Here is a 23233-nt window from a genome sequence, read left to right as displayed (position 1 = left end):
CACATTAGAGGGCTGTGCACTGAGCTCCTGCACAGTCCTATGCAGAGGTGTGCAACACATTAGAGGGCTGTATGCTGAGCTCCTGCACAGTCCTATGCAGAGGTGAACGTCACATTAGAGGGCTGTGCGCTGAGCTCCTGCACAGTCCTATGCAGAGGTGGACGCCACAATACAGGGGTCCTATGCAGAGGCGTACACCACATTAGAGGGCTGTGCGCTGAGCTCCTGCAAAGTCCTATGCAGAGGCGTACACCACATTAGAGGGCTGTGCATCGAGCTCCTGCACAGTCCACTGCAGAGGCGTACGCCACATTAGAGGCGGTGCACTGAGCTCCTGCACAGTCCTATTCAGAGGCGAACGGCACGTTAGAGGGCTGTGAGGTGAACTCCTGCAAAGTCCTATGCAGAGGTGTACACCACATTAGAGGGCTGTGCACCAAGCTCCTGCACAGTCCACTGCAGAGGCGTACGCCACATTAGAGGGCTGTGCACTGAGCTCCTGCACAGTCCTATGCAGAGGCGAACGTCACGTTAGAGGGCTGTGCGGTGAACTCTTGCAAAGTCCTATGCAGAGGTGTATGCCACATTAGAAGGCTGTGCACTGAGCTCCTGCACAGTCCTATGCAGAGGCGAATGCCACGTTAGAGGGCTGTGCAGTGAACTCCTGCAAAGTCCTATGCATAGGTGATACACCACATTAGAGGGCTGTGCACTGAGCTCCTGCACAGTCCTATGCAGAGGCGAATGCCACGTTAGAGGGCTGTGCGGTGAACTCCTGCAAAGTCCTATGCAGAGGCATACGCCACATTAGAGGGCTGTGCACTGAGCTCCTGACCAGTCCTATGGAGAGGTGTACTCCACATTAAAGGGCTGTGCACTGAGCTCCTGCACAGTCCTATGAAGAGGTGTACTCCACATTAGAGGGCTGTGCACTCAGCTCCTGCACAGTCCTATGCAGAGGTGTACTCCACATTAGAGGGCTGTGCACTGAACCCCTGCACAGTCCTATGCAGAGGTGTACGCCACATTAGAGGGCTGTATGCTCAGCTCCTGCGCAGTGCTATGCAGAAGCATACGCCACATTAGAGGGCTGTGCGCTGAGCTCCTGCACAGTCCTATGTAGAGGTGCACGCCACATTAGAGGGCTGCGCGCTGAGCTCCTGCACAGTCCTATGCAGAGGTGATACGCCACCTTAGAGGGTTGTGCACTGAGCTCCTGCACTGTCCTATGCAGAGGTGTACGCCACATTAGAGGGCTGTACACTGAGCTCCTGCACAGTCCTATGCAGAGGTGATACGCCACCTTAGAGGGCTGTGCACTGAGCTCCAGCACAGTCCTATGCAGAGGTGATACGTCACATTAGAGGGCTGTGAACTGAGCTCCTGCACAGTCCTATGCAGAGGCATACACCACATTAGAGGTCTGTGCGCTGAGCTCCTGCACAGTCCTATGCAGAGGCATACGCCACATTAGAGGGCTGTGCGCTGAGCTCCTGCACAGTCCTATGCAGAGGTGTATGCCACATTAGAGGGCTGTGCGCTAAGCTCCTGCGCAGTCCTATGCAGAGGTGATACGCCACCTTAGAGGGCTTTGCACTGAGCTCCTGCACAGTCCTATGCAGAGGTGCACGCCACTTTAGAGGGCTGTACGCTGAGGTCCTACACAGTCCTATGCAGAGGTGTACGCCAGATTAGAGGGCTGTGCACTGAGCTCCTGCACAGTCCTATGCAGAGGTGTACGCCACATTAGAGGGCTGTGTGCTGAGCTCCTGCACAGTCCTATGCAGAGGTGATACGCCACCTTAGAGGGCTGTGCGCTGAGCTCCTGCACAGTCCTATGCAGAGGTGATACGCCACCTTAGAGGGCTGTGCACTGAGCTCCTGCACAGTCCTATGCAGAGGTGTACGCCACATTAGAGGGCTGTGCACTGAGCTCCTGCACAGTCCTATGCAGAGGTGCACGCCAGATTAGAGGGCTGTGCACTGAGCTCCTGCGCAGTGCTATGTATAGGTGTAAGCCACATTAGAGGGCTGTACGCTGTGCTCCTGCACAGTCCTGTGCAGAGGTGTATGCCAGATTAGAGGGCTGTGCACTGAGCTCCTGCGCAGTGCTATGTAGAGGTGTACGCCACATTAGAGGGCTGTACGCTGTGCTCCTGCACAGTCCTAGGCAGAGGTGATACGTCAAATTAGAGGGCTGTGCACTGAGCTCCTGCACAGTCCTTTGCAGAGGTGTGCGCCACATTAGAGGGCTGCGCGCTGAGCTCCTGCACAGTCCTATGCAGAGGTGATACGCCACCTTAGAGGGCTGTGCACTGAGCTCCTGCACAGTCCTATGCAGAGGTGTACGCCATATTAGAGGGCTGTGCGCTGAGCTCCTGCACAGTCCTATGCAGAGGTGTATGCCACATTAGAGGGATGTGCGCTAAGCTCCTGCGCAGTCCTATGCAGAGGTGATACGCCACCTTAGAGGGCTTTGCACTGAGCTCCTGCACAGTCCTATGCAGAGGTGAACGCCACATTAGAGGGCTGTACGCTGAGCTCCTACACAGTCCTATGCAGAGGTGTACGCCAGATTAGAGGGCTGTGCACTGAGCTCCTGCACAGTCCTATGCAGAGGTGTACGCCACATTAGAGGGCTGTGCGCTGAGCTCCTGCACAGTCCTATGCAGAGGTGATACGCCACCTTAGAGGGCTGTGCGCTGAGCTCCTGCACAGTCCTATGCAGAGGTGATACGCCACCTTAGAGGGCTGTGCACTGAGCTCCTGCACAGTCCTATGCAGAGGTGTACGCCACATTAGAGGGCTGTGCACTGAGCTCCTGCACAGTCCTATGCAGAGGTGTACGCCAGATTAGAGGGCTGTGCACTGAGCTCCTGCGCAGTGCTATGTATAGGTGTAAGCCACATTAGAGGGCTGTACGATGTGCTCCTGCACAGTCCTATGCAGAGGTGTATGCCAGATTAGAGGGCTGTACACTGAGCTCCTGCGCAGTGCTATGTAGAGGTGTACGCCACATTAGAGGGCTGTACGCTGTGCTCCTGCACAGTCCTAGGCAGAGGTGATACGTCAAATTAGAGGGCTGTGCACTGAGCTCCTGCACAGTCCTTTGCAGAGGTGTACGCCACATTAGAGGGCTGCGCGCTGAGCTCCTGCACAGTCCTATGCAGAGGTGATACGCCACCTTAGAGGGCTGTGCACTGAGCTCCTGCACAGTCCTATGCAAAGGTGTACGCCACATTAGAGGGCTGTACGCTGAGCTCCTACACAGTCCTATGCAGAGGTGATACGCCAACTTAGAGGGCTTTTCACTGAGCTCCTGCACAGTCCTAGGCAGAGGTGTACGCCACATTAGAGGGCTGTGCACTGAGCTCCTGCACAGTCCTTTGCAGAGGTGTGCGCCACAGTAGAGGGCTGCGCGCTGAGCTCCTGCACAGTCCTATGCAGAGGTGATACGCCACCTTAGAGGGCTGTGCACTGAGCTCCTGCACAGTCCTATGCAGAGGTGTACGCCACATTAGAAGGCTGTACGCTGAGCTCCTGCACAGTCCTTTGCAGAGGTGTACGCCACATTAGAGGGCTGCGCGCTGAGCTCCTGCACAGTCCTATGCAGAGGTGATACGCCACCTTAGAGGGCTGTGCACTGAGCTCCTGCACAGTCCTATGCAGAGGTGTAGGCCACATTAGAGGGCTGTACGCTGAGCTCCTACACAGTCCTATGCAGAGGTGATACGCCACCTTAGAGGGCTTTGCACTGAGCTCCTGCACAGTCCTATGCAGAGGTGTACACCAGATTAGAGGGCTGTGCACTGAGCTCCTGCACAGTCCTATGCAGAGGTGTACGCCACATTAGAGGGCTGTGCGCTGAGCTCCTGCACAGTCCTATGCAGAGGTGATACGTCACCTTAGAGGGCTGTGCGCTGAGCTCCTGCACAGTCCTATGCAGAGGTGATACGCCACCTTAGAGGGCTGTGCACTGAGCTCCTGCACAGTCCTATGCAGAGGTGTACGCCACATTAGAGGGCTGTGCACTGAGCTCCTGCACAGTGCTATGTATAGGCGTATGCCACATAAGAGGGCTGTACGCTGTGCTCCTGCACAGTCCTATGCAGAGGTGTACGCCAGATTAGAGGGCTGTGCACTGAGCTCCTGCGCAGTGCTATGTAGAGGTGTACGCCACATTAGAGGGCTGTACGCTGTGCTCCTGCACAGTCCTAGGCAGAGGTGATACGTCACATTAGAGGGCTGTGCACTGAGCTCCTGCACAGTCCTATGCAGAGGTATACGCCACATTAGAGGGCTGCGCGCTGAGCTCCTGCACAGTCCTATGCAGAGGTGATACGCCACCTTAGAGGGCTGTGCACTGAGCTCCTGCACAGTCCTATGCAGAGGTGTACACCACATTAGAGGGCCGTGCGCTGAGCTTCTGCACAGTACTATGCAGAGGTGTACGCCACATTAGAGGGCTGTACGCTGAGCTCCTACACAGTCCTATGCAGAGGTGTACGCCAGATTAGAGGGCTGTGCACTGAGCTCTTGCACAGTCCTATGCAGAGGTGTTTGCCAGATTCGAGGGCTGTGCGCTGAGCTCCTGCACAGTCCTATGCAGAGGTGTACGCCAGATTAGAGGACTGTGCACTGAGCTCCTGCACAGTCCTATGCAGAGGTGTATGCCACATTAGAGGGCTGTACGCTGAGCTCCTACGCAGTCCTATGCAGAGGCGTGTGCCATATTTGAGGGCTGTATGCTGAGCTCCTGCGCAGTGCTATGCAGAGGTGATACGTCACATTATAGGGCTGTGCACTGAGCTCCTGCACAGTCCTATGCAGAGGTGTACACCACATTAGAGGGCTGTGCACTGAGCTCCTGCACAGTCCTATGCAGAGGTAATGTGCAATCACAGGGCACTGTGCACAGAGATCCTATCCAGTGACGAAGCCAAACATGGTCACAGAGGTCCGATGCAGAGGTCATACTCAGTCACACATGACTGGTCATGAAGGCCCCAAGTAGTCACTGAGGGCCGCTGCACACAGATGTCCGATGCAGAGGTCATACTCAGTCACTGAGGGCAGTAGTCAGAGGCCATACTCAGTCACACAGGGCTGTGCACTGGGCTCCTACTCAGTCACAGAGGGATGCACAAAGAGCTCATACTTACTCACATGCGGCTGGTCATGGAGGCCCCAAGTAGTCACTGAGGGCTGTACACAGAGGCCATACTCAGTCATGGAGGGCTGTACACAGAGGCCATACTCAGTCACTGAGGGCTGTACACAGAGGTCATACCCAGTCACATAGGTCTGTACACAGAGGCCATACTCAGTCACAGAGGGCTGTACACAGAGGCCATACTCAGTCACAGAGGGCTGTACACAGAGGCCATACTCAGTCACTGAGGGCTGCACACAGGCCATACTCAGTCAATGAGGGCTGCACACAGAGGCCATACTCAGTCACAGAGGGCTGTACACAGAGGCCATACTCAGTCACAGAGGGCTGTACACAGGGGTCCTACTCAGTCACAGGGGGCTGCACACAGAGGTCCTACTCATTCACAAGGGGCTGCTCACAGAGGCCATACTCACTCACACAGGGCTGTACAAAGAAGCCATACTCAGTCACAGAGGGCTGTACACACAGGTCATGCTCAGTCACAGAGGGCTGTACACAGAGGTCCTCCTCAGTCACAGATGGCTGTACACAGAGGCCATACTCAGTCACTGAGGGCTGTACACGGGGGTCCTACTCAGTCACAGACGGCAGTACACGGAGGTCCTACTCAGTCACAGAGGGCTGTACACGGAGGCCATACTCAGTCACTGAGGGCTGTACACGGAGGTCTTACTCAGTCACAGACGGCAGTACACGGAGGTCCTACTCAGTCACAGAGGGCTGTACACGGAGGTCCTACTCAGTCACAGAGGGCTGTACACGAAGGCCATACTCAGTCACAGAGGGCTGTACACAGAGGCCATACTCAGTCATAGAGGGCTGCACACAGAGGCCATACTCAGTCACTGAGGGCTGTACACGGAGGTCCTACTCAGTCACAGAGGGCTGTACACACAGGCCATACTCAGTCAATGAGGGCTGCACACAGAGGCCATACTCAGTCACTGAGGGCTGTACACGGATGTCCTACTCAGTCACAGAGGGCTGTACACACAGGCCATACTCAGTCAATGAGGGCTGCACACAGAGGCCATACTCAGTCACAGAGGGCTGCACTCAGAGGCCACACTCAGTCACAGAGGGCTGCACACAGAGGCCATACTCAGTCACTGAGGGCTGTACACAGAGGTCATGCTCAGTCACAGAGGGCTGTACATGAAGGTGTTCTGCTCCATTTTCCCGGTCTTCTTGTATTAACAGGTGATTGAATGTGACTTCAGTCTCTTACCATTCAAGCCTAAGGGTTAGAGTAGTGGATGGAGCCTATTTACTAGGCACTTTGACATGATTCTGTGCTCTTCCCCATAGATCAGGGCTTGCACATATAGCCTAGGGGATAGATTCGTAAGTATTAGGGATAACCTGTCCTGTAGTGAGGGTATTTCATAGAGCCGTGCTGAATGCAGGCCTGGTAGACCTCAAACGGGAGAGACTCCATCTTTCTTTCTGCTCCGGCAGCTTGAGATTCTTCTAGGTCAAATGTGGTGTTTTAGTTAAGAGGTGTTATTCGCTTGGAGAGAACCGGTTCAGGCCGGCCCTTATCGAAGGATTGTATTTTTCTTCATGCCGAAGACACTACATCAGGCCGGCCGGCTGGGAACGTGTCCTTGGTACGGGGAGGTACAAGAATTTGGTGGGCGGCAGGTTACGGGCCGGAATTTTCCATGAGGAAATGCACCTCTATATTAGTGAAAGTCTGAGGCAGTTACATGTTCAGTCCGTAGGCGGCATCTAGCCGTTAGCAGTAAAGCTACTACTTATTCCAGGGAAGACAGACGCCATCTTGAGGGCGGAGAAGAACTGAGAGACAGATGCTTTCCTAACAGAATAACCAGAGAGGAGAGAGTAGCCGATAAGGAAGAGGTCCCAGTGACTCGGAGAAGGGTGATTCCAGGCGAGCCGAGGCACAGACGAGAAGGGAGCCTAGATGACCACTGAGTGCAGGCTACATACTACTAAGGTGATGTCGACCCTTTCTTATTAGAGTGTACAACTTAATCTTTCACTTTTCTTTGCAGGTTATGTGTTATATCGTAATGTTATGTGATTGTATGTGCAATGAGTAATAAAGTATCCAGTTTGTAGTGAACCAACATGTGCTGTGTGTTCTTGTATAAGAGGGTAGCCTATTCTTCTAGTCAGCTGCGGCTACATGAACAGATGTTAACCCTGATCAGGTAAGTGGTAACTGAATAAGGGAAAGAGGAGCCCCTCAAACCTGAGAACAGGCTATGCCCGAACTGGCAATCCTTGTGTGATCTGATGAATAGTGAGACTGATTCCCTTTTTGTATGTTATGGTGATCATAGGATGAACTGTCGTATGAGACTGCCGTCTAGGTAGAGAGGTCTGGATTCGTAGGGGATCGCGAGGCCGCCAATTGTGCTGAGACTGCCGTCTGGGTAGAGAGGTCTGGGTTCGTATGGGACCGCGAGGCCGCCACTTGTGATACTGTCGTATGGGCAGAGAGGTCTGGGTTCGTATGGGACCGCGAGGCCGCCATTTGTGATACTGTCGTATGGGCAGAGAGGTCTGGGTTCGTATGGGACCGCGAGGCCGCCACTTGTGATACTGTCGTATGGGCAGAGAGGTCTGGGTTCGTATGGGACCGCGAGGCCGCCACTTGTGATACTGTCGTATGGGCAGAGAGGTCTGGGTTCGTATGGGACCGCGAGGCCGCCACTTGTGATACTGTCGTATGGGCAGAGAGGTCTGGGTTCGTATGGGACCGCGAGGCCGTCACTTATGAGATCTTGGTATGCATAGTAGGAATCCCCTGTCCTTAGGTGATAGATATATGTGGTTGTAGGATTGTAAATAGGTTCTAGGGAGGGGGTAACGTTCTGGCTGGGTTAGTGAGGCTCTGATGAGCGGGTTCTATCTGATCCGAAAACCCAAGCAGAACATTTGGCGTCACGAACCGTTTACGAAACCTGTGTGCGTTGTGGTTGTATTGTGTTTGTCTTCGGCGTGTGCGTGACTTTGTTTCTATATTATTTGTATATACCTGCGTGTAGTTTTCTTTTCTCTTTCTTCTTTTTCTTTTTCTTTTTTTCTTTCTTTTCAAAGATGTTTTCTAGAAAGTTGAAATCTACTTTTAAGTTGCCCGTTGATATTCCCGGCTGGGATTCAACGCCTTATGAAGCCTTAGCCCGTGAGTGGGCTGATTCTACTGGTTTGAGTGAGAATTGGAATTCTTTTTTGGAGCTGGCGGAGCCGGCTAATGTGATTACTTGCTTACAGAAGGCGCCGGTATCTAAGGGTGATGAGCTTCCCGTTTTAGGGCGCAGAGGTTGGATTGTTCTGTCTGCGTACAGGATTCTCCATGAGAGGTTGTTGAAATTGCAGAACTTGCATAAGGATTTGGAAGCGAACTTTGTTGAAATTCAGAATGCTCATACTTTGTTGCGGTGTCAAAATAAGTTGCTTGCTGACAAACTTGAGACGTACCAAACTATTGCCGAGAGAGCGGCTGTGCGAATTGCTCGTTATAAATACAAGAATCGGCGTGGTCGAGTTTCGACGCGGAAGGTGCGTCTGGTCGTGGCGAAAGCCGGACTGGATTGGAATCCTGATGAATGGGATGGTAATATCTGGAACTCGAGTGATTCTCCTTCCTCGGGTGAGGAGTCTGCCAAGCGCGAATCCTCTCGCTCCGGCCGTGCTTGTAAATCTGCTTCTTGCGCCTCTGATGGTGCACCCCGTGATTGCGCTCGTCCTTCGAGCGGGGTCGATGCTTCTTCCACTGATTGTTCCTCTACGTGTACTGGTCGAGCTCCTTGTGATGCTCATCCCGCGGTCTCGGCGCATCCAGTTTTTCGACGGAAGGTGCAGCAGGCTCCCGGTGCTCCGAATGGTATTGCTTTAGACTCTTTGGAGGATTTTACTCAACAAGCAATTAGTGATATTTTGCAGCGATTTCGGCAGCGAGTTGGTGAGCCCTTGCTCACATGGATGGTGCGCCTTTATGAACTGGGCGCTGCTGGCATTATGTTGGATGCTGGCGATTGTTTGAAGTTTTGTTCCTTGAGTTCGGATTCTACTGTACAGGATCATTTTCGTAACTTTAATGGTGGTGGTCAAATTTCTTTGCTTCAATTGGCGACTGAGGGTTGTAATCAAAAATATCCTACTGAGTCTGACTAGCCTGTGAATGACAAACCGTGGTATACTTTGCGCGATGCTGCGCAACGTCTCAAAGAGGAGGTGATGAAAACGGCAATTTTTCTGAATACTGCTGACCGGTTGCTTGATGCTTTCTTGACATCTTCTGTGCGGAATCGTATTATTCGTTCTTCCCCTGTTGCTTATAAGCAGGTCATGATGACTTTATTGATTAATCAGACTGGTAACATGTTATCTGTGGTGCTGGAATCGGTACGCCAACTCGGTGAGTTGGGTGAGTGGTTTAAACCTGAACGACAGTCCCGGCCTGACACTCGTACTCCTGGTGAAAATAAATTTACTAGACGTGATATGTTTCTTGCTCTTCTGGCTGATGGTGTGCGTAAGGAGGACATTGATGGTGAGACTACTTCTCGTTTGTGGGAAATGTTTCGCAAACGTGGCTTGGATCGTAAGGAGGGTGCCCGGCGTGTTCGGACAACTGAGTGTGATCGTGGTTTTTCTGACGGTAGCGGTGATGACGACCGCCGTGGGCGCTCTGATCGTCGTGATGATCGCCGTTATGCGCGTGATTTGTCCCCCCATCGTGAGAGAGACAGGGAGAGAGAGGGGGAAAGAGAGAGGGGGAGAGATGATTATGTTAACAGTAGATGTAGAGATGATAGGGATCAATCCCCTGAGTTGAGAAGGAGAGAGGATCGACACATATTGGCCGATCGAAACCCGCAGTACAATGCAGGGAACAGTAATCCATTTCGTAATGGAGATGGATATGAACAGGAGGTATCGATACCTAGGAACCGTGAGAGTCTTTATCCTGATTTATCCTGGTACACAGAACACAATAAAAAGGACTAGGAAATAGGTCAAGCTCCAGTACACAGATGGGCTCACAGAGATAATAGACCCTATGTAGATATTGATATTTATTGGAGACATCGTAATATCCAAAGGGCCCGAGCATTGGTAGATACAGGAGCGGAGGCCACTCTTATTCATGGAAAATCAAAGAAGTTTAAAGGTCAGCCTTTTACAATTACCGGATTAGGTGGAAAGGAAACTCCCGCAGTTCAAACCTTACTTGAAATGAGAATAGGTAGAATTCCTAGAAAAGAATACTCTGTATTAGTGGTGCCACTCTTAGAATTCATAATTGGAATTGATATTTTGAAAGGAATGTCTTTGCACTTAGATGATGGATGTTACCAATTTGGAACTAAACATTATATATCGTCCAGGCCTGTACGGGTTGGTCGTTTAAGAATGCCCCCCATAAAAGTTCCTCAGGCGACAAAAGTGGTTCGTCAGAAGCAGTATCGTATTCCAGGTGGTCATGAAGAGATTAGTACCACTATTCAGGAGTTGGTGGATGCAGGAGTTATAACCCCAGTTACTTCTGCTTGGAATAATCCTGTTTGGCCTGTACGTAAGAGTGATAATTCTTGGCGCATGACTGTTGATTATCGAGAATTGAATAGACACACACCTTCTTTGACTGTTGCAGTACCGGATGTTATTACCCTAATTGAAAGAATACAGAAACATCCAGGTACATGGTATGCATCCATTGATATTGCTAATGCTTTCTTTTTGATTCCGATTGCCCCTGAGTGTCAGGAACAATTCAGTTTTACGTGGAACGGGCGTCAGATGGCGTTTAGAAGTCTTCCTCAGGGCTATGTGCATAGTCCTACGATATGTCACCGGCTGGTGGCAGAGCATCTGGCTGAGGTACCAGTTCATCCACAAATTCAGATATGTCACTATATTGATGATATTTTGATCCAAGGTGAATCACAAGAAGAAGTTCAGACCCAATTGGATAGAGTCATTGAGTGCTTGCGTGAGAAAGGTTGGGAAATCAACCCGGATAAATTACAAGGTCCATCCCAGGCTGTGAAAGTTTTGGGTATTAATTGGCATGAAGGGCACCGAGAAGTGATCCCTCAGGTTAAACAGAAAATTCTTGATTTTGCAGTTCCGAGAAATAGGAAAGAAGCCCAAAGCTTCATTGGTTTGTTTGGATTTTGGCGCCAGCATATTCCTCATTTGAGTCAAATATTGGCCCCTTTGTACCAGGTCACTCGTAAAAAGAATGCATTTGAATGGGGTAAACCACAGCAAGATGCGTTCAGTTTGGCAAAAGAAGCAATTCAGCATGCTCTGGATTTATGGCCTGTATGTGATGGTGATGTGGATTTGAATGTGTCTGTACAAGGCCTTTATGCGAATTGGAGTTTGTGGCAGAAACAAGGCAAGAGTAGAGTACCGTTAGGTTTCTGGACCAAAAAGTTACCTGATGCTGGTGAGCGTTATACACCTTTTGAGAAACAGTTACTTGCATGTTATTGGGCTCTGGTGGATACCGAGCAATTGACTTTGGGACATGATATAGTTTTGCGACCTGAAATTCCTATCATGCAGTGGGTTATGAGTTCGCCGAAAACTCACCGAATTGGACACGCTCAAGAGGCGAGTGTGATTAAATGGAAATGGTATATACAAGACAGGGCACGTGTGGGACAAAAAGGAGTTGCATCTTTGCATGAGCAGGTGGCACGGGCGCCATCAACTGAAACTGAGAGTGAATGTTCCGTACCCTTAGTACAGGAGTCTCCTGTTAAGTGGGGTAAACCTTTTGATGATTTGTCTGCAGAGGACAGAAACCATGTCTGGTTTACGGATGGTTCAGCAAGGTTCATAGGGACGAAACGGCATTGGAAGGCAGTGTCCGATAATCCGATCACACAAAAATTGCTGAGTACAACTGGTGAGGGTAAGAGCAGTCAATTTGCTGAACTCTATGCTGTTTATCAAGTTCTGAAACAAGAGTTACCTGGCACATGTCATATTTTTACTGATTCTTGGTCTACTGCCAATGGACTGGCAGTTTGGTTACCGACTTGGCATTCCCATAGTTGGAAAATCTATTCCAAGGAATTGTGGGGAAAAGAATTATGGCAGGAGATTTGGGAAATGCTCCCACAGAGTACTGTTACAATCTTCCATGTGGATGCTCATACCCCGATAGACTCTCTTGACAAATTCTTTCATAATATTGCAGATGAGAAATCTAAAATTGCTGAGGCAGTGGTGGACACGCAAGATTCTGATATTACGGGATTGGCGAAATGGGCCCACCAGAAAGCAGGACACTTTGGAGAGAAAGCCACTAGCAGGTGGGCTGCTGATCGAGGAATTTATATTCCCCTAGATTTAATTAAAAATGTTATTCTACATTGTCCCATTTGTCAGCATATCAGGCAGCGCAAAGTGCCCCAAATTGTTAAAGGTCATTTACATCGCGGGAAATTGCCCGCTCAAATTTGGCAGATTGATTACATTGGTCCACTTCCTATGAGTAGGAATTGTCAATATGTTTGCACCATTGTTGATACATACAGTGGCCTGTTGGTGGCCCTTCCCTGTAAGCAAGCTACCCAATTGAATACTATTAAAACATTGGAATTGATTATGATGTATTATGGTGTGCCATTCCAAATTCAATCTGATAATGCATCCCATTTTCGTGGAAGATTGGTACAGGAATTCTGTGTGGAAAACAATATTGAATGGGTATTTCATATACCATATTATCCACAGGCCTCGGGTCTTGTGGAGAGGTTGAATGGCCTGCTAAAAGACCAACTTCGCAAATTAACAGATGACAAGTATAAGAATTGGCGAGATTTTTTGCCTCAAGCGCTATTGATTTTGAATAACCGTCCTTTTCTAAATGCTGAATCCCCACTTATGCGTTTGTTTCCTCCGAATGTTGATGCTAAACCTAACGAGATCAGAGAGACTGTGATGTACTGGGAGATTACTCCCGGAGCTTTGGCTCCATGCAGAGCGACCCCAGGGTCGGCAGGTTTAGACTTGCATGCCATGGATGACACCATTATAAAAAGTAAAGATCGAGTCATCATTGAGACAGGTGTTGGTGTTCAGATACCACCTGGAAATTTCGGATTAATTGCCCCTAGATCGGGGCTGGCTGTAAAAGGCATTCAGGTGCTTGGAGGAATCATTGATAGTGATTATCAGGGAGAGATTAAGGTGCTCCTGCTGAATAGCAGTGAGGTTGACTTACTGATACATAAAACTGACCGAGTGGCTCAATTGCTAATAATGCCTGTCTTCAGTGGTGAGATGGTAAAAGGCACTGCCCCAACGTTGCTAACTGTACGAGGCCAGAAAGGTTTTGGCTCTACAGATAATCCTGGGGCCAGAGTTTGGGTGCAGTCGCCTAAGAATCCCCCTGAACAAGCAGAGGTCATTGCAACCGGTCAAGATAACACCATTTTAGTTATGAGACCAGGGAAAGATAGCTGGGAAGCAGTCCCGGCTGACAAATGTTATTTACGAGAATGAATAATGCCTGTATTTGATTCTCTTTCAGATCATTCTTTGGACTGTTGCTGCAGGATGTGTCGGCGTCGGACTGTTTTCGGGCTGGTGCGACGAGAGAGGAGGGATCCCATCAACCCGGGATGAGTTGAAAACCCGAGTGTCGCGTTCCTTCGCTGCGTGGGATTCGTCGCCAAACTTTTGGGTTACATTGGCCAAGCAAGTGACGAAGACCCCTCATTTCTGCTTGACACCGATGAGATCGGTAACTGATATATTAGCAACCTGTTTGGTTGCTGTCCCTGCTTCATTGGAGACCCTGACTCATATTTTTAATATAACAAATGCTCGTCCCAATGTTCTTCTGGGCGATTTCGCTGCCCATGAGTATTGCCCCTTCTGTACTGTACTGTCAGACCCGATACCGCCTGTCCAGTCCCAAATAGTTACCTATAATATCACACAAGGCGATTTATGTTTTTTCCTTACTTGTGATCCTAGTGCGATTTCTGAATGTATGCGTTTAAAATTGAAAGGTGCCACTTCATTCACCGCTCATGAACGAACTTTATGCTTTCAAAGGACACCGAAAACATGTACTTCTGTTCAGAACAACATGACTTGCAAGAGTATGGTAGTTACCCCCAGTCACTATCGCACGATGTTACTACCTGCCGGATGGCTTTTCTCATGTGGTAATACTTCCTGGCCATATATCCCCGCAAATATTTCTGGAGGCCCTTGTGCCATTACTAGACTGAGCTTGTTAATGTTTTCCTCACATCCGAATGCCAACTCTCGTGTGATCCGAGATACAGTGAGGTTACAGGAGGATTGTGACTCATCTTTGCATTTATATTCCAAGTCTGAATACCTTAGCCTGGCTGTTTCAATTGTTGGTGTTCCTGCTTTGGCAGTTTATAATGCCAAATCTATTGGGAAAATGGCCTGCTGGATGGTAAAATCCATCAATCATACTTCTACAATCCTGTCTGACATGCTATTAGACGCCCAGGGTGAACGAAGGGCTATCTTACAAAATAGAGCGGCTATTGATTATCTTTTGCTTAAACATGGACACGATTGTTCTGATTTTGAGGGTCTTTGTTGTTTTAACTTGTCGGATCATACAAAATCCATTCAGGTTCACATTGACAAATTACATGACTTGACAGAAGAAGTTAGAAAACACATAGACCAGGGCTGGTTTGACTGGCTCTTTAATTGGTTACCTGATTTACATATGTTACGTCAAATATTAGGAGGTATTCTGATTACTATCGCCATTTTGATTTCCATCTGTTGCTTTATTCAGTGTATTCCTTCACTACTTCAATTCTGCACACCTGGTACTAGACATAGATCAGTTAGTCTTGTTTCATATTATTCTTCCACAGATGTTAGTTCTGTTTAATGAATGTATAATAGACTGAAGTCAAGGGTGAAATGTTCTGCTCGATTTTCCCGGTCTTCTTGTATTAACAGGTGATTGAATGTGACTTCAGTCTCTTACCATTCAAGCCTAAGGGTTAGAGTAGTGGATGGAGCCTATTTACTAGGCACTTCGACATGATTCTGTGCTCTTCCCCATAGATCAGGGCTTGCACATATAGCCTAGGGGATAGATTCGTAAGTATTAGGGATAACCTGTCCTGTAGTGAGGGTATTTCATAGAGCCGTGCTGAATGCAGGCCTGGTAGGCCTCAAACGGGAGAGACTCCATCTTTCTTTCTGCTCCGGCAGCTTGAGATTCTTCTAGGTCAAATGTGGTGTTTTAGTTATGAGGTGTTATTCGCTTGGAGAGAACCGGTTCAGGCCGGCCCTTATCGAAGGATTGTATTTTTCTTCATGCCGAAGACACTACATCAGGCCGGCCGGCTGGGAACGTGTACTTGGTACGGGGAGGTACAAGAATTTGGTGGGCGGCAGGTTACGGGCCGGAATTTTCCATGAGGAAATGCACCTCTATATTAGTGAAAGTCTGAGGCAGTTACATGTTCAGTCCGTAGGCGGCATCTAGCCGTTAGCAGTAAAGCTACTACTTATTCCAGGGAAGACAGACGCCATCTTGAGGGCGGAGAAGAACTGAGAGAACAGTTAACAGAATAACCAGAGAGGAGAGAGTAGCCGATAAGGAAGAGGTCCCAGTGACTAGGAGAAGGGTGATTCCAGGCGAGCCGAGGCACAGACGAGAAGGGAGCCTAGATGACCACTGAGTGCAGGCTACATACTACTAAGGTGATGTCGACCCTTTCTTATTAGAGTGTACAACTTAATCTTTCACTTTTCTTTGCAGGTTATGTGTTATATCGTAATGTTATGTGATTGTATGTGCAATGAGTAATAAAGTATCCAGTTTGTAGTGAACCAACATATGCTGTGTGTTCTTGTATAAGAGGGTAGCCTATTCTTCTAGTCAGCTGCGGCTACATGAACAGATGTTAACCCTGATCAGGTAAGTGGTAACTGAATAAGGGAAAGAGGAGCCCCTCAAACCTGAGAACAGGCTATGCTCGAACTGGCAATCCTTGTGTGATCTGATGAATAGTGAGACTGATTCCCTTTTTGTATGTTATGGTGATCATAGGATGAACTGTCGTATGAGACTGCCGTCTAGGTAGAGAGGTCTGGATTCGTAGGGGATCGCGAGGCCGCCAACTGTGCTGAGACTGCCGTCTGGGTAGAGAGGTCTGGGTTCGTATGGGACCGCGAGGCCGCCACTTGTGATACTGTCGTATGGGCAGAGAGGTCTGGATTCGTATGGGACCGCGAGGCCGCCACTTGTGATACTGTCGTATGGGCAGAGAGGTCTGGGTTCGTATGGGACCGCGAGGCCGCCATTTGTTATACTGTCGTATGGGCAGAGAGGTCTGGGTTCGTATGGGACCGCGAGGCCGCCACTTGTGATACTGTCGTATGGGCAGAGAGGTCTGGATCCGTATGGGATCGCGAGGCCGCCGATTGTGCTGAGACTGCCGTCTGGGTAGAGAGGTCTGGGTTCGTATGGGACCGCGAGGCCGCCACTTGTGATACTGTCGTATGGGCAGAGAGGTCTGGATTCGTAGGGGATCGCGAGGCCGCCGATTGTGCTGATACTGTCGTATGGGCAGAGAGGTCTGGGTTCGTATGGGACCGCGAGGCCGCCACTTGTGATACTGTCGTATGGGCAGAGAGGTCTGGGTTCGTATGGGACCGCGAGGCCGTCACTTATGAGATCTTGGTATGCATAGTAGGAATCCCCTGTCCTTAGGTGATAGATATATGTGGTTGTAGGATTGTAAATAGGTTCTAGGGAGGGGGTAACGTTCTGGCTGGGTTAGTGAGGCTCTGATGAGCGGGTTCTATCTGATCCGAAAACCCAAGCAGAACAGAAGGCCATACTCAGTCACAGAGGGCCGTACACAGAGGCCATACTCAGTCACTGAGGGCTGTACACGGAGGTCCTACTCAGTCACAGAGGGCTGTACACGGAGGTCCTACTCAGTCACAGAGGGCTGTACATGAAGGCCATACTCAGTCACAGAGGGCTGTACACAGAGGCCATACTCAGTCACAGAGGGCTGTACACAGAGGCCATACTCAGTCATAGAGGGCTGCACACAGAGGCCATACTCAGTCACTGAGGGCTGTACACGGAGGTCCTACTCAGTCACAGAGGGCTGTACACACAGGCCATACTCAGTCAATGAGGGCTGCACACAGAGGCCATACTCAGTCACTGAGGGCTGTACACGGAGGTCCTACTCAGTCACAGAGGGCTGTACACACAGGCCATACTCAGTCAATGAGGGCTGCACACAGAGGCCATACTCAGTCACAGAGGGCTGTACACGGAGGTCCTACTCAGTCACAGAGGGCTGTACACGGAGGCCATACTCAGTCACAGAGGGCTGCACACAGAGGCCACACTCAGTCACAGAGGGCTGCACACAGAGGCCATACTCAGTCACTGAGGGCTGTACACAGAGGTCATGCTCAGTCACAGAGGGCTGTACACGAAGGCCATACTCAGTCACAGAGGGCTGTACACAGAGGCCATACTCAGTCACAGAGGGCTGCACACAGAGGCCATACTCAGTCACTGAGGGCTGTACACAGGGGTCCTACTCAGTCCAAGGAATTTTTAAAACTATCAAAATTCTTGCCACCCCGAACGTCCCAAAAAGTCAGAGTAATCCTTAACTTTGTGATAACCTAGCTGAATTTTTCAAGCAAAAAGTAGATATCATATTTACTTCATTTACTCAAGCTGATCGCGAGGCCACCGATTGTGCTGAGACTGCCGTCTGGGTAGAGAGGTCTGGGTTCGTATGGGACCGCGAGGCCGCCACTTGTGATACTGTCGTATGGGCAGAGAGGTCTGGATTCGTAGGGGATCGCGAGGCCGCCGATTGTGCTGATACTGTCGTATGGGCAGAGAGGTCTGGGTTCGTATGGGACCGCGAGGCCGCCACTTGTGATACTGTCGTATGGGCAGAGAGGTCTGGGTTCGTATGGGACCGCGAGGCCGTCACTTATGAGATCTTGGTATGCATAGTAGGAATCCCCTGTCCTTAGGTGATAGATATATGTGGTTGTAGGATTGTAAATAGGTTCTAGGGAGGGGGTAACGTTCTGGCTGGGTTAGTGAGGCTCTGATGAGCGGGTTCTATCTGATCCGAAAACCCAAGCAGAACAGAAGGCCATACTCAGTCACAGAGGGCCGTACACAGAGGCCATACTCAGTCACTGAGGGCTGTACACGGAGGTCCTACTCAGTCACAGAGGGCTGTACACGGAGGTCCTACTCAGTCACAGAGGGCTGTACATGAAGGCCATACTCAGTCACAGAGGGCTGTACACAGAGGCCATACTCAGTCACAGAGGGCTGTACACAGAGGCCATACTCAGTCATAGAGGGCTGCACACAGAGGCCATACTCAGTCACTGAGGGCTGTACACGGAGGTCCTACTCAGTCACAGAGGGCTGTACACACAGGCCATACTCAGTCAATGAGGGCTGCACACAGAGGCCATACTCAGTCACAGAGGGCTGTACACGGAGGTCCTACTCAGTCACAGAGGGCTGTACACGGAGGCCATACTCAGTCACAGAGGGCTGCACACAGAGGCCACACTCACTCACAGAGGGCTGCACACAGAGGCCATACTCAGTCACTGAGGGCTGTACACAGAGGTCATGCTCAGTCACAGAGGGCTGTACACGAAGGCCATACTCAGTCACAGAGGGCTGTACACAGAGGCCATACTCAGTCACAGAGGGCTGCACACAGAGGCCACACTCAGTCACAGAGGGCTGCACACAGAGGCCATACTCAGTCACTGAGGGCTGTACACAGGGGTCCTACTCAGTCCAAGGAATTTTCAAAACTATCAAAATTCTTGCCACCCCGAACGTCCCAAAAAGTCAGAGTAATCCTTAACTTTGTGATAACCTAGCTGAATTTTTCAAGCAAAAAGTAGATATCATATTTACTTCATTTACTCAAGCTGATAAAAAGGCACATGTATTCCCGTACACGGATGGGTTGGACAGTTCTTGCCTCCCACCGGTGTTAGACCAATTCAAACCACTTGGGTTATCAGATACGATCAAATTTCTGAATTCTATCCGCTCTGGAGCCCCCAACGATCCCTGCCCAGCGCGGATTATCAAGCAAATTCCAGAAGTTATCGGAATTGCACTTACACCCTTGCTGAAGGCTATATTTAGATCCAGCACACTTCCCAAAATATGGAAGAAGGCCTCGGTTCTTCCGTTGTTAAAAAAAACGACCTTGGATCCTAAAGATCCGAACAACTACAGGCCAATCTCCCGGCTCCCATTCCCAGCAAAAATTTTGGAAAAGGCCATGAACACCCAAAACAGAACATTCCTTCTGTCCAACAACTCTCTTGACCCATCTCAATATGGGTTTAGAGCAGATCACAGCACGGAGTCGGCTCTACTTAAATCTACGGAGGAAATTAGAGAGGCCCTGGACAAAGGAGGCAATGCTATTCTGATCTTGTTGAATCTCTCCGCGGCCTTCGACACGGTCCATCATGAAGTGTTGATGGACCGGTTGTCTGATACAGGAGTAGAAGGTAGAGCATGGAAACTCATGCAATCATTTCTCTCCGACAGATCACAAACTGTGGATCTGGATGGCAATATGTCTAAACCATTCTACCTTCCATGTGGGGTGCCACAGGGCTCGTCACTGAGCCGTACGCTTTTCAATATTTATGTGGCACCCCTGGCTGGAGTCATTAGATCATTTGGCTTCCAACTCACCTCCTATGCTGACGACACTCTAATAGTGTTGTCATTGACCGAGGGGGCAGAAAAGGAAATGGGGGCACGCTTCCATGACTGTATGGGTGCCATTTTGGGCTGGATGTCTTCCAACTGCCTGAAGTTAAATTCCAGCAAGACCGAGGTCATAAAATTTGGAAACAATCCACGGGTGTGGACACCCGAATGGTGGCCGGAAGATCTTGGTGCTTGCCTCATACCCACTAGGAAAGCAAAAAATCCTTGGGGTACTGGTTGACGACAAGCTTACTATGGGTGACCAAATAAACATGGTGATCTCTGCTTGCTTTCTGGCCTTAAGAATTATAATAAAAATGAAGTTCTTCCTGTCCGAAAGCAGCCTCAAGACAGTGGTAGCGGCCCTCATAATGTCGCACCTGGACTACTGCAGTAGTTTGTATCTTAATACTCAAAAGCAACACATCAATCGGCTCCAACTAGCCCGAAACGCGGCGGCCAGATTGCTGTCAGGAACTCCTAAATTTGTCTCCGTAAAAGAGGAGCTGAGGCAACTTCACTGGCTCCCGGTGAAGCAAAGGGTACGCTTTGAGGCATTGTGCACAGTCTTTTAAGCTATTAATCAAGCAGGACCTGACTTCCTTAGGCGTAAATTCCAATGGTATGTACCTGGAAGAATGTAACGCTCCACGGGAGCTAAACAAGTTCAAGTCCCCCCATTTAAAAGAGTCAACGGGGGAGGCAGGAGCTGCATCAATTGTGCCTCTAGGGCATGGAATGAGCTGCCTTTTCAGCTCAGGAATGCCCCGGATCTCTTATCCTTTAGAAAGGGGCTGAAGACATGGCTTTTAGCTCCAGTAGTACACTCCGCTTTGTTCCCTAAAAACCAGTGCTTAGCGCCAGGACACGCCAGGGTAACCGTGCGCTCTACAAGTGAGATTAACATAACATAACATAACAGGGCTGTGCACAGAGGTCCTATTCAGTCACAGAGGGCTGTACACAGAGGTCTGACTCCTTCACAGGGGGCTGTACACAGAGCTCCTACTCAGTCACTGAGGGCTGTACACAGAGCTCCTACTCAGTCACAGAGGGCAGTACACAGAGGCCATACTCAGTCACAGAGGGCTGTACACAGGGGTCCTACTCAGTCACAGGGGGCTGCACACAGAGTTCCTACTCATTCACTGGGGGCTGCACACAGAGGCCATACTCAGCCACACAGGGCTGTACACAGAGGCCATACTCAGTCACAGGGGGCTGTACACAGAGGCCATACTCAGTCACAGAGGGCTGCACACAGAGGTCTGACTCCTTCACAGGGGGCTGTACACAGAGCTCCTACTCAGTCACTGAGGGCTGTACACAGAGCTCCTACTCAGTCACAGAGGGCAGTACACAGAGGCCATACTCAGTCACAGAGGGCTGTACACAGGGGTCCTACTCAGTCACAGGGGGCTGCACACAGAGTTCCTACTCATTCACTGGGGGCTGCACACAGAGGCCATACTCAGCCACACAGGGCTGTACACAGAGGCCATACTCAGTCACAGGGGGCTGTACACAGAGGCCATACTCAGTCACAGAGGGCTGTACACAGAGGTCATGCTCAGTCACAGAGGGCTGTACACAGAGGTCATACTCAGTCACAGAGGGCTGTACACAGAGGCCATACTCAGTCACTGAGGGCTGTACACAGAGGCCATACTCAGTCACAGAGGGCTGTACACAGAGGTCCTCCTCAGTCACACAGGGCTGTACACAGAGGCCATACTCAGTCACACACGGCTGTACACAGAGGTCATGCTCAGTCACAGAGGGCTGTACACAGAGGCCATACTCAGTCACATAGGGCTGTACACAGAGGTCATGCTCAGTCACAGAGGGCTGTACACAGAGGCCATACTCAGTCACACAGGGCTGTACACAGAGGCCATACGCAGTCACACACGGCTGTACACAGAGGTCATGCTCAGTCACAGAGGGCTGTACACAGAGGCCATACTCAGTCACACAGGGCTGTACACAGAGATCATGCTCAGTCACAGAGGGCTGTACACAGAGGCCATACTCAGTCACACAGGGCTGTACACAGAGGTCATATCCAGTCACACAGGGCTGTACACAGAGGTCCTACTCATTCACAGGGGGCTGCAAACAGAGACCATACTCAGTCACAGAGGGCAGTACACAGAGGCCATACGCAGTCACAAAGGTCTTACAGAAAGGTCCTACGCAGTCACAATGTTCTTACACAGAGGCCCCCCACTGTACCAGGGGGGGGCCTACATAGAAGGCTGACAGAGAGGTTCTACACATAGGTCCTATTCGCAGGTTCTACACAGTCCTGAAGGTCCTACATGGCTACAGAGGTGCTACACGGAGGATCTGCACAAAGTCGTACACATTCTTGAGCTGTGGCGGCCTGCCCCTGCTCAGTGCTCCCTATTCTAGCATCCTATGGCCAGTTTCTCAGGGGAGCAATCTGTGGAGTTGGGGGGGGCAGGAAATAGTTTCTGGCTCGAGTCTGATCTGAACAAATACTTCTTCTTGTTTTTTACCAAAAGCGACCGTGTCTGGAGCTGGTAGTCACGTCAGAATAAATCCTGCCTTAAGTTGACCGGAGATAAAACTGAACTCATGATCGTCAGGAGTAATCCTTCTCAACGGGCACAGAGTTGGGCGGTATGTCTTGTCCCCCCCCCCCCCCCCGCCTGCCCCAATATGGTTATAAAAAGTCTAGGGGTTTGGCTGGATGGAAACTTTTCAATGGAAACCCAGGCTGCTAAACCATCAGGCAGCTGCTTCAGAACCATGTGTCTGCTGCACAAGGTCCGGCCCGCCAGAAGGCTGGTAGTCCAGGCATTGATTATTTCCCGCCTGGACTATGCAACTCACTCTACCTAGGCGCTCCCAAGGTAGTCATTCGACAACTCAACGAGTTGTGCAGAATGCTGCTGCACGCACGCTGTTAGGGATCCCAAGATGTGAGTCAGCCAGACAAGGCTCGCTGGATCTTCATTGGCTACCAGTTACCCAAAGAATTGAATTCAAAGCTCCATGCACTGCACATAGAGCCCTTCACACACGTAGTTCTCCCATCCTACACCAGCTTGGCATCCACTACATCCTAATAGGTTACCAAGATCTACCAATGAATTGTGCTTTTGAAAACGTCCCAAGACTGGACTTTTTACGAACTGATCCTCCAAGTGGTACCTCTGGCCGTAGTGGAACAGTCACTAACTTCCAAAGTTGTGCTGACAACGTGGTCCTTAGCTCCTGTTAACCAAAACTGGGACCCTCTACCCCTTCATCTGACTGGG

General features: G+C 50.1%; 1 protein-coding gene across 1 annotated transcript in view; it reads right to left on the bottom strand.

The window, feature by feature from the left end:
* Positions 1-23233, bottom strand: part of LOC146783165 (transmembrane protein 132C-like) — a 1355452-nt gene that overhangs the window by 191459 nt on the left and 1140760 nt on the right. The window lies entirely within an intron of this gene.

The sequence above is a fragment of the Triturus cristatus genome, chromosome 11, assembly GCF_964204655.1.
Source record: "Triturus cristatus chromosome 11, aTriCri1.1, whole genome shotgun sequence".
Classification (NCBI taxonomy): Eukaryota; Metazoa; Chordata; class Amphibia; order Caudata; family Salamandridae; genus Triturus; species Triturus cristatus.
The sequence above is the reverse complement of the archived record's forward strand: the minus strand, read 5'-3'. Positions and strand labels throughout refer to the sequence as shown.